Raw genomic sequence first — 12,912 nt, forward strand, 5'->3', positions numbered from 1 at the left:
GCCTCCGCCGCCTGTGCCACCTCTGCCATTGTAACCCCCGAAATGTTAATGTGCATTTGCATTCAAATCTCACATGTTGCAGCTGCCGTGAGTTTCCCATTTGCGCCCCAGGTAGTTGCTGCTTAGAGTGGAGGCCCTATTATGAAGCTGACTAAGACCTTGTTTACATCTAAAATCGAAATCGCAAGCGTCTTGTGTGCGTTTTTTTAAAGCAACTCCCAGCACTTGCCTGCGTGCTACGTTTTTTTAAAAGTGCTTTTTTTAAAGTGCTTTTGCAGGGCGATTTTTTAATTCACTCCCTGACACAAGTCCGGAAGTAAACTCTTTGACCCGGAAAAGAATAAATACAATGTATTTATTCTTAAAATCGCGAATGCAATCGCCGCACAGAACGATTTTGAGGGCGTTTAGCGCTCTTCCTATACCTTCCATTAGACCAAAATCGCCCCAAAATGGTACAGGCACTGCTTTGCGGACCGCAAAGCAGATGAAATGCGCTGATAAGAACCTTCTCATAGAGAATCATTGCACAAGCGTTTTGTGGGCGTTTTTTGAAAATCGCCTGCGCTTGAAAAAAGGCCAAACACGTTCGATCAATACATTTGACCAATTTCGGGCTGTTTGATGATTGGGCATGCTTGCCGCGGCACCAATTTTTGTCCCATTCAATAAAAAAATTGAATCGGATGGTCGATTGGGCTACATAATTGATAGATGTATGGCCACCTTCACTGCTCTGAGCATTACCGTACATCATTGCTTTTGTGTTTGCTCCACAAGAGGTGTCTGTTGTTTTTTAAATGAAGAATCTGTCCCTGTTGGCTGTTGTAACATGTCCTGTTTTACTTGTTACTGTTCTGCCGAGGAGCACAGAAACCTGTGAAACATTTCAGGGTGATCTGTTCAGCCCATAATATGCACTGATATGTGTCACAATCATTTGAATGTCTGCTGTGAAGTGTCTCAATGTAACAAGACTGCAGCTGTAGGCAAACCAGGTCTGCTGCACTTCCACTTACCGCCTCTAGAGGCAGAAGTGCTGTCATGCCTTTGTGATGGTCAACTAGACGCTAATACCATTAAAGGGCTGGTGCACACCAAGAGTGCTTGTAAACAGGGCTGCTCATCCAAATTCCGGATATCCGGGTAACCCGGATATCCAAACTTTTTTCAGCTATCCGACCGGATTCGGATTCCGGATACTTGGGCCCAAATCCGGCTAGCTATCTGCGGATATTTGGCCGCATAACCCGGATATCCGCGGATATTGCGATATCCGGATCCGAAATACTGTTACTAAGGAGCTGACGTCCTGGAGCCAATCAGAGGGCTCCCAGCAGAAGCCCGAGCAACCAATAACAGAGGGTAACCCTGGCCAGCCCCACCTGACCTCATTGAGCCAATCCGAGGGCTCCCAGCCTAAACCCTGGCACCCAATCACAGAACGGAACATTGGCCAGCACCCCCCCCCCCCCCCCCCCCCCTGTATAATAAGGAGGGCTGCCATGATAAGACATATTGTCTTAGCTTGCTGAATGCTCACTGAGAGACATGCTCTAGTGCTGGTAGCCTAGCAAGGGGGCTGTACACAGTTATAAACCTAAAGCTGTTCAGTGATTAACCCCTTCACTACTATCACTACACTATTGTTAAATTGTTAATTAGCTTGATTGATGTCATAGTGTGACAGTCAGAGTATGTTCTCCAGTGCTGCTGCTGGGCCAAGGGCTGTACACAGCGATAAGCTGTTCAGTGATTAACCCCTTCAGTACTATCACTACACTATTGTTAATTCGTTAATTAGCTTGATTGATGTCATTGTATGACAGTGAGTGTGTGTTCCAGTGCTGCTGGCCTAGCAGTGATAAACCGAAAGCTATTCGGTGATTAACCCCTTCACTATCACCACACTATTGTTAACTCATTAATTAGCTTGATGTCATTTGTGTGACAGAGTGTGTGCTGCAGGCAGCTGCTATGTGTCTGTGTGTGTGCTGTGCACAGACCAGGCCAGCTGCTGCCTGCTAGCCAGCTATTAGCATTAGGTATAGGTTAGGGATTAGGGGATAGGATTACTGTGTTGTTGTGGAGTTACTAGTTAGTACTGTAGTACTGCAGTCAATGTGCTAGTAGTTGTTAGAGTAGTAGTACTACTGTGTTAGCTTTCTACAGAACTGCTGTGCTGTGAGCAGTGGCAGTGTGACAGTTAGTGTGCACTAGTGTCTTCTCCTCTGCTGTCTGACTGTCACTCGGCACGTGGCACTTAGCACATGTCACGTGGCACGTGGCACTTGCCTAGTGTCACGTGCCACGTGACACTTGGTAAGTGCCACGTGACACATGGCAAGTGCCACGTGCCAAGTGACACATGCTAAGTGCCAATTGCCACGTGCCATGCCCGGCATGCTCCTGGCACACATTACACCTGCTGCTGCTGCATTGCCCTGCTCCTACTGCGTGTGCAGCTCCCACTGCCAGGCCAGAGTGCCGCAGACCACTGATACCACCTACAGTATATTTAACCCAAAACACAATTGCTGCGTAATTTTTTGGAGGTGTCTTGGCTGAAAACGGTCATGTCCCAGTTGTGCGGTTGGACTTTGGACACAATGGGCTTGATTCACAAAAGAGTGCTAACTGTTAGCACGGCCGTTTTCGCGCGAATTTTCGCATTGTGCGCGCTCGCGAATTTTCGCGCGAAACGGTAACCGTTATCGTTTAGCGTGAAAATTTGCGATCGCGCGCAATGCGAAAATTCGCGCGAAAACGGCCGTGCTAACAGTTAGCACTCTTTTGTGAATCAAGACCAATGTGTGCTGCACAACCGCTGTCTGGAATCTAGGCCTAATGTTGACAGCCATTTTTTTTTTTTGGGGGGGGGGGATTTTAAGTCCCCACATCCTCAATTAGTGTTCCCCTTTACAAAATAATGATGCTACATGCCTCATTTACCCTAAAAAACGTTTTTAAAGCAATTTAAAGCCCACTTCCGGTTTTCTATCCGGATATCCGAATCCACCGGATACTGAGGTCGGATATCCGATTTGAATTCGGATCTGAAATTTTTGAACTCGGATATCCGACCCGGATCGGATATCTGGGTATCTGGATCCGAATCGGATCCGGATTTTGAAAAGAGGTATCCGAGCAGCACTGCTTCTAAATGCTTTGAAAAGCGCTTGGCTAATGTGTTTGCATGTGCTTGTTCACACCAGAGCAATGTGATTTTTTTCCCCAAACACAAACACGGGTCCTGCAGCATTTTGGAGGCGATTACGCCTCAATGGCCTCAGTTCTGGAACGCTTACAGTCTGTTTTACTGCATAAGTGGTATTTTAAAGCATTGAGTAAAAGCAGTTTGCTATTCTGGTAGGTTTTAGTCAGAATTTACCGCATGTGGTAACTTGTGCAGTATTTTGAGATATTTTACCGATAATCGGAATTCTCATGAAAAATGGGGGCCATGTTAGCATATAATGTACCAATCAGTACATGCTACAATTATTCATTCTTTTTCAATTAGATAATTTAGTTCGGTTATTCCGTTAGATCGAATATAAAAATGTTTCCAGCATGTCCGATCAGATTTTTCTCGAAAAAACGGGATAATCGCTCAAATTTCTTGATAGAAAAAAAAATATTTTCAACTTTCATTTGTTTCGATGATTTAGATCAAATAAACGGGGAAATCAAACATTTTTATTGTATCGTGTATGGGCACCATAAGACCTGCCTGTACCTGGCTGTAAAGTGTGCATTTTGCAGTTTGTAGTGGAGTTTCTATTCAGTTCCTATCCCTGTTTCAGTGGAATTCCTATCCAGGTTGTGTAATAGAGAACAATAGTAGAAATTAAACTTCAAATACACGCCTCCCCCGAAAAAAAAACAACACCTATAATACTGCACGTTTTAACACCTTTTCCGCATTTACCGCACTTTTTACTGCACGTTAGACCGCATTTTTGAAAATGTGGAAAATCTTTCCCAATTGCCAAAAAACCCTGGAATATACTGAAAGTGATATTTGCCGCACATAGCTACCAGATTTTAGCCCATTGTACAATAAAAGAAAAGTGAAAATCGCTCTAAAAAGCACTAAACAGAGCGAGTTTTCAAAGCGTTTCTTTTAAAGCTTTTCACTTCACAAGAACAACAAATCACTGTAAAAAAAATGGCATGAAATCGCAAGGCATACATACGAAATCGCTGGGCACATGCCCAGACTTGCTAGTGTAAATCGCTACTGCAAATCGCTAAGGGATGGCGGTTATGCCTAGTGATGTTTGGTGGGCACTAGCCCTAACGCATCTCTAATTGTGAGATCAAAAGGATGAACAAATATACAAAGATTGCTGTCATAATCAGCATTGATTTCAGGGTAGGTTCACAGTGCGACGTTATAGCCCTTTCTAACGTGTACAAACGCACTGCAATGCAAAGTCAATGCTACATTCACAGTGCATGCGTTGCATTATAGTGTAACACAGCACGTTCTGTGAAAGTAGTGCTTGCAGTGCGTTTGGCACGTTATAGGGCTGCGTTACTGTGTTTGCACATGCTCAGTGGATTTTGTTTTTAATAAAAAAAAAAAAAAACAACGCATGCGCTGTTTTGGGCGCATCAGGATGCCACGATAACGGCGCATTGAAATGACAGCTAAACACAACGCAATATAGCATAATGTGTACTAACACATTATGCTATTGCGTTGCGTTACTACCTGCGGTGCGACCTTAACATCAACTGTGAACTTAGCCTCAGAGAATGAAGCAAAATGTGTATTCGAGGAGATTTTTACAGCTACCTGTTTATGAACTTTTGTCCTCGAATCTGATTAGTCCCATGCAAAGTTTTTTGCTTTACAGCTAGCTCGGGTTTTGCTATAAAACACACCTTTTCAAATAAGCTTATAATCTATAATAGGGTCCCCTTCAGAAATAAATTCACATCTGCATTACATGGTGACAGTAGTGTAGTAACAGGGAAATTCAGAGGTTGCCATTGGGCCCGGGCCCCTAGACCAGAGAGGCAAGGCCGGATTTATACTTTTTCTGCCCCTAGGCCAAGTATGTTAGGACTTCCCTTTCAGGTGCTGCACTGCCACTCCCATTCCACGTGTAGCCCCATGCCCCATGTCACACTTGCACTGGGGCCTTAAAGGGAACCAGAGACGAAGCACCCTCATGTATATTACCATATATATCAGTGGGAACATTAGAGAAAACACTCACCCTGCTCTCTGTTTCATTCTGCACTGCACAGCGTGCTTCTAATCAGCCCTGATAAAATCCCAGACTGAGCATTCAGCCTGGCTTTGCTCAGAAATCATTATAGCAGAGACTGTCTTTTCAAGCCCAAGCCTGCCTTCTTCTGGATCTGCTCAGGAATCATTATAGCTGAGTCATTATAGTAAAGCCAGACTAAATGCTCAGTTGGGGATTTTATCAGGGCTGATAAGAAGCAGGCTGAACAATGAAGAATGAAACAGAGAGCAGGGTAGGTGTTTTTTCTAATGTTCCCACTGATATATATGGTGAATACATGAGGGTGCTTCGTCTCTGGTTCACTTTAACCTCCTTGGTTAGACCCTTGGATGCTGATACTCACTGCCTCATTTTGTAGCCTATTCATTTGTCTCCCTTAGTGTCTAGTGTTAACCCTTTGTCTGCTTACATGAAAGCAGGAAGTAGACACACTGCAGATTTATTGCAGGAGTTGTATCAGCTGTAACAAATGTTTTTCTTTAAAGGTTATTATGCTGTTGCTTATATTTTAGAACAGGGAGGAAGTTCTGAGTTAAGGTCCGCTTTTAAAGCGAAATCGTGACCAAGAATTGAACTTAACTAATCAGTAGCTGATACCCCCTTTCCCATGAGAAATCATTTTCTTTTCACAAACGGATCATCAGCGAGGTCTGCATGTCTGATATTGTGGTGAAACCCCTCCCACAGTGTGATGTCAGGACAATGGTTCTGACAGTTTCCTGTCCGTGAACCTCGATGCATTGTGGGACACAACAGCTGTTTTCAGCTGGGTCCAACTGCCAAAAAAAAACAAGCAGCATCTCCTTCCAGTGACATCACCTGCCAGCAGTAAAATGTCACCATGTGATAAGTGTCAGAATGTAAATCAGGGAGAGGAAAGATTTTACAATGAGCAAACACTGACTAAATCATTTATACTGTACATAATTATTGTAAAAATGAAGCACTTTTTTTATTACATTATTGTCACTGGAGTTCCTTTTCAATCGGTATCCAGAGGGCTGGGAAAATAGATTAGAAAGGAAGAGAGATAACATAACATGGTTGTAAATGAACTTTATTAACTGGTCGATGAAAGTCTATGTAGATCTTCATTCTCTTGCTCTGATGTTGGCTAATTAGATGGAGGAATCAGTGTAGGAGGATCGGAGGAGCTTAGCCGGTGATGTTGGATGAAGCGCTCCTGCAGACATTGTCTGTGCTGCGATGCTCTGTTGTGGCGGGTGAGCCGGCTGGGGCTCAGCACCTGTCTGTCCGCATTTGCTGCAGAGGGGCCGCACAAGCGAGGCGCAGCACCACCTCTGGCTCTCCTGTCACTCCCGCCCAGTCTCGTCTGCCTTCTCCCTCTTAATCAAATCGCTTTGTGCTTCACCTTTCAGACAACCTCCGGCGGCGGGCGGCGAAACACGAGAGAATGAACTCCCCACTTCCAGAGCTGCATTTATTATAAAGAAAAAATAAATAAACTGCTTTTTCCCATGATGTCCTCAGATATCAGAATCATTAAAGGCTCGGCTTTTTGTTTGGGTTTATAAACACCCCTTCAGCAGCGGGATGAGCCTTTACCTCCCTTATCCTTAAAGGGCAACTGTAACAGGAGGGATTTGGAGGCTGCCATATTTATTTCCTTTTAAGCAACACAAGTTCCCCTGGCTATCCTGCTGATCCTCTGCTTCTAATGCTTTTAGCCATAGACCCTGAACAAGCATGCAGCAGATCAGGTGTTTCTGACATTATTGTCAGATCTGACAAGATTAGTTGCGTGCTTGTTTCTGGTGGGATTCAGACACTGCTGCAGCCAAAGAGATCAGCAGGACTGCCAGGCAACTGGCATTGTTTAACAGGAAATAAATATGGCAGCCTCCATTTCCCTCAAATTACAGTTGTCGTTTAAGAGAGAGAATAAGAATTATCCACAAGACTGTGGAGAGCCATGAAGGACACACCCACCACCCAGTGAGCAAATCCTAAGCTGTTTTGGCAGCTGGGACACAGGCCATGCGACCAGGGCTGTCGCTTCCATAGGGGCAAACTGTGCAACTGCCTTAGGCGACCCCCATAGGAGCCCATTGTAATTATCACAGGCCCTGACTCCCGATGTTTGCCGATAATCACAGTGGGCCCCTATGGCGGCGCTTGAAAATATACATTTTTTGCAGATTTTTTTAATAGCAGTGGGGGAGATTTTCTTGTACTGCGCATGCACAAGTGATCGAGGAGGCACGGAGCTAGGGCCATCAACTGGCTGAGTTGCCATAAACCTAAGTGGGTTGCTAGGGGGACCAGAAGATCGGTTTGCCCCGGCGCTGGCACAGAGTGGCTGCAGGGGGCCAGTAGAAGCCCCAGGTAAGCTAAACTGTTGTTTTTATTATTATTGCTTTAGGTTTCCTTTAATAGTAGAATATTGATAGCTTTGCCTCAGGTCATGTGTACTTTAAAGAGAAACCGTAACCAAGAATTGAACTTCATCCCAATCAGCAGCCAATACCCCCTTTGCCATGGACCATCTATTTATTTTCTCAAACGGATCATCAGGGGGCTCTGTATCGATGATATTGTGGTGATTCCCCTCCCACAGTGTGATGTCAGGACCTCACAGCACTGAGGTATTGACATCACACTGTGGGAGCCTTGTTGCATTGTGGGAAATAACAGCTGTTTACAGCTGTTCCCAACTGTCTAAAAAGCAAGCAGCATCTCATTTCACTGACATCACCTGCCAGCAGTAAAAATGTCACCCTGTGATAAATGTCAAAATGTTAATCATGGAGAGGAAAGAGTTTACACTAAGCAAGCACTGACTCAATTATTTATACATAATTTTAGTAAAAATGTAGCACTTTTTTATTACATTATTTTCACTGGAGTTCCTCTTTAACTCCTTGTTACTTCCAAAGATAATGGTGATGTTGTTGCTTGTTCCAATAGACGACCACATCACACTACGGCAACAGGAACCTGGTCAGTGGTGGCTAATCATAGCATTATAAAGAATCTCAGGGAGCATAAGGATAAGTGTTCTTGTCAGTACAGTTATCCTTCGCACAGACACAGACATTGATAAATGAGGCCGCTTTCTTTTATCACAAGTTTGTCCTTGACATTGGCTGCTCTCGCATCTGCTGATTAACAAAAACAAACCTTCCATTTCTAACATTTATTTTAGCTGTGCTGCTCCTCACATGGTCCTGCTCTAATCCCCATTATCTCCTGAGCAGACGGCAAAATGATAGATCACGAAAACAGGAGAAGGAAAAACAAACACCGCTTGTTTTTAGAGAGCTCTTTAATAAAATGGGCGTCAATTAAACAATATATAAGCAAATTTCCACCACCAGAACTCCTCTGGAAATCTGTGCCAAGCATATGGAGTCACTTATAGGCAAAGTCACGTTTTGTGTTATCAGATGAATAAAGTTGGGGCAATTCAAAACCTTTCTACATCATGATATGAGTGTAGCCTAGACCCGCCGATATGATAATTACGCATTTCTATGAGTATAGTGTCTGCATATTTAACTGCTGGACTTATTAGTGCTCAACCAGCTCACAGGAGCTCACAATCTAAAGCTGGCTTTTCACTTATCGATCGCCATCCGATGTGGCACTGGCAAAATGGTCGATCTTTCTCCGCTCAGAATGTGGTCAGAGAGGAATCAGTTCCTAGCACTCCCACCACACCAATTGTCAGCAGGAAATCTATTGCACATTGAGTAACCCACATTGTTATTATTATTATTTATATAGCGCCAACATCTTCCGCAGCGCTGTACAAAGTATATAGTCTTGTTACTAACTAAATCCCTTCTTCCCGCACAAACTTCCTACCTGATGCCTAACCCTAACCGTCCCTCCCTCCCTCCCCCCCCCCCCCCCCCCCCGCCCGCACAAAGTTACTACCTGATGCCTAACCGCCTCCCCTCCCCCAACTTCCTACCTCATGCCTAACCCTAACTGCCCTTCCCCCCCCCCCCCCAAACTACCTATCTGATGCCTAACTTTAACCCCCCCTGCTGCCAATTGCCGCCCAACCCGCAGCCGCAAGAAAAAAAAAATGGAATTTATTGAGTACGGCCATAGGCGCCTTTTAAAAATGTAGACATTGAGGGGTTATTTAATAGTGGGTGCTGGACCAGCCCCGGCTGCCCAAATTCACCTTCAGTGAAGATATTGCAATAGGTGCCTATGGCGGGGCCCAAACATATGCCACTAGCGAGTGCCCAAATGGCCTGCTGCAATAAGCCATAGGCCATGAACAAGCATGCAGATCAGATGTTTGTGACTGCAGTCTGACTGGATTAGCTGCATGCTTGTTTCAGGTATGTGATTCAGACTCTGTTGATGCCAGAAAGATCAGCAGGACAGCCAGGTAACTGGTATTGTTTAAAAGGAAACAAACATGGCGATCTCCATATCCCTCTTACATCAGGTGTCTTTAAAGGGAATCTGAAGTGAAAATAAACTTATGATATAATGATTTGTATGTGTAGTACAGCTAAGAAATAAAACATTAGCAGCACAGATATGAGTCTCTTATTGTTTCCAGTACAGGAAAAGTTAAGAAACTTCAGTTGTTATCTATGCAAAAGAGCTTCACTGATCTCTCCAACTTTCAAAGTGACAGAGAGCTCTGTCTTCTGAAACTTATTATCTCAAGTGTCTGTCACTGCATTTTTTTGTTTTTTTCTGCAGAGGGATGTTCAAAAGTTCACTGGGCTGCTCTGTAAAATCATTTAGCATGCTGAGTAGTGTGTAAACTGCAAATATTAGAGAATGATGCAATGTTATAAAGAAAAACACTGTATAACTGAAAATAAAAGTATGAGAATATTTTCTTTGCTTCTAATGTTCTAGTAATTATCTGTACTACACAACCAATTCATTGTAGCATTTTTTTTTGCTTTAGTGTTACTTTAAAGTCATAAGAACACCTTATTTCATATCTTTCATATTATTGTTATTATCATTAACAATTTGTTAAATCAGATTTATATAATTAACAAGCTTTAGTTGATCTAGAAATCCGAGGACTGAGGCTCGCATGATGTAAACAAGTACCTTTCCCCCCCTCCCCCCTGTCTATCACAACCATTCTCACTATTGCTGCACCCCAGCCTCTGTTAGTTGATGCATTAGTAAATGAACTCCCAGAATTCAGGTGCACGCAGAAATCGATAGCAGCATTCTTACAGATGTACAGGGGCAGCACGAGGCCTGGCTCACCATTAGCACTCTCTGCAGCCCTCCCCCCCCCCCCCCCGCACGTCAGGGACAAGCAGCAAGCAGTGGGCAGCGCACTGCTCTCTGGGTTAAATGTTTAATTCATTGCAAAACAATGTTAATGCGCTGCCTTCAGCCCCCTCAATCTATAGAGCGTGGGGCGTCACCGCGTCACCATAAATCACCCGCCGGTCAATGCGCCCTTGTATTGATTCCGTCTTTGGTGTTTTGTCAAAAATAATATGTTAACATGTATCAATCTGAAATATTTTATTTATAACTTTAAATTGATTTATAGGCAGTGTCAGCGGAGTGATGGAACGAGACGCCGCGCTCGCTGTGACGCTCTGGGAACACGCAGACACTCCTGTTCCCATCAGTCGCCCAAATCTACATCCAGATGTAAAGGGTGGGGATTTACTGAACACAAAAACAGATATACTAAAGAGCGCCAATCCCTGCGGACAGAAACAGGAGTCACATGCCTCCGTAAAAGGGCTGCTGCCATATTGATTTCTGTTTCTTATATTTGTTTTAAAGGACAGCTGAAGTGAGAGGGATATGGAGGCTGCCATATGTCTTCCCTTTTAAGCTATTCCAGGTGCCTGTCTAGCCTGCTAATCCTCTGCTACTAATGCTTTCAGCCATAGACCCTGAACAAGCATGCAGCAGATCAGGTGTTTCTGACATTATTGTCAGATCTGACAAGATTAGCTGCATGCTTGTTTCTGGTGTTGTTCAGACACTGCTGCAGCAAAATAGATCAGCAGGACTGCCAGGCAACTGGTATCGGTTAAAAGGAAATACTGTAAATATGTCAGCCTCCATATTCTTCTCACTTCAGTTGTCCTTTAAAGAGACTCTGAAGTCTCCATAAATCCCGTTTTTACTTAACTAACTTCATTAGTCCTAATTCCTTACCCAAAACTCTGCATCCCCGCGGCTGAAATCGCTATAAAAAACCCCAAATCCCAGTGCAAAAATTCACGACTTTCTTGGTTGTGGATTTTGCTGCTGGGGGAGGCAGAGCTTCGGGCTGTAGCTCTGCCTCCATTCTCGTCAGTCAGCGCTAATCGCCGCCTCTCCCCTGTCCCTCTCAGTGAAATAAGACTGAGAGGGGCAGGGAGAGACAGTGATCAGCACCGTTTGAAGGAAGTAGAGGCAGAGCTATTGCTTAAAGCTCTGCCTCTACAGGAAGCGCTGCCAAAATCTCCCCCCAGGGATTTCGGGGGTTTTTATAGCGATTTTAGCCACAGGGATGCAGCGTTTTAGGTAGGGCATTAGGGCTAATGAAGTTAGTTAAGTAAAAACGGGATTTTAGCAAGACTTCAGAGTCTCTTTAAAGAGGAACTTAAAGGACAACTATCAAAAACTAAAATTCTAAATGCCACATATATTCCCATTAATAACTAGCAAATAGCAACACAAAGAGTGTCTTTCATCTTTTCATGTTTTATATGAAGAAATTGACATCTACAGAGAACAGTTCTCACTTTGGGCATTACTATGGAGGACTGTATCCAGCATACAGAAACAATTTTCACTAGCAGTAATCCTGTGACTGGAATCTGTTCAGAATGATAGAAAGCAGAAATATAGCTTCAATTGTATGTAAATAATCATCAGCTGAAGCTCTGTGTTCCTGTCTGTGTGTCTCTCTCTGCCACCCTGTGTACAGTAAACATTTACAGCCAGGTTACAGTTCATCTCTGCCTCCCCCTCCCCCTAATGCTGACACAAAATTATTACAAAACAGCTGGTAAACAAGGCTTTTTTTCACCCAGGCTGTGCTGAGAGACCTCTGAAAAGCATTTTATTGTTGCTGGCTAAAAGCTCTATAGGTATGTGGGGTTTACAGAAAAACAGTTTCTTTGATAGTTGTTCTTTAACTGAAAAATAGTAGTGGGGTGGGGGTGAATAAATCAATACATTGCAAAGTGAGAAATTAAAAAATAGAAGAGAGATCAAGAAATGATTGATATTCTCCTGCAGGTCATCATCTTAACTACTAAAGATAAGATAAGAAAAATAGACACCAACAGCCATTATCTAGAACCACACCCCCTGAACAATGTTCTGTTCGAACAATGTAGCCGAAGGCTAAAAGCTTGTTTCTTTTATAGATCTACATATGCACAGAGGTAGATACTGGTTGCTCGGCAGTTGGAAACAACCATTATTTCCTACAATGCAACAAGGTTCACAGATGCGAAATGGACATGACCATGGCATCACACGGTGGGAGGGGTTTCACCCAGGGGTGTAACTAGGAACCGCCGAGCCTCCCTGCAGAAATTCTGACAGGCTCCTCCGGTCCGCTCAGGGCTGTTTTGAGGGGCTGGATGGGTCGCAGCATGAGGGGAAAGCCATGGCCACACATCGGTGGGGAGAGGGGACGGTCTCTGTTTATACCGGAAGTAGCGTCAGA

The 12,912-nt window shown here is 44.0% G+C and overlaps 1 protein-coding gene and 1 long non-coding RNA gene across 21 annotated transcripts in view; one reads left to right on the forward strand and one right to left on the reverse strand.

The window, feature by feature from the left end:
- Positions 1-12,912, forward strand: part of TENM4 (teneurin transmembrane protein 4) — a 1,797,006-nt gene that overhangs the window by 1,170,671 nt on the left and 613,423 nt on the right. The gene's annotated exons all lie outside the window — the stretch shown is intronic.
- LOC137545462 (uncharacterized) overlaps positions 6,372-12,912 on the reverse strand; it is a 63,308-nt gene continuing 56,767 nt past the window's right edge. Inside the window, exon 4 of the long non-coding RNA XR_011026043.1 lies at positions 6,372-6,699. This is a non-coding gene — a long non-coding RNA (uncharacterized lncRNA). The remainder of the gene's footprint in view (positions 6,700-12,912) is intronic.

This window comes from Hyperolius riggenbachi, chromosome 2, assembly GCF_040937935.1.
Source record: "Hyperolius riggenbachi isolate aHypRig1 chromosome 2, aHypRig1.pri, whole genome shotgun sequence".
In the NCBI taxonomy this organism is placed as follows: domain Eukaryota; kingdom Metazoa; phylum Chordata; class Amphibia; order Anura; family Hyperoliidae; genus Hyperolius; species Hyperolius riggenbachi.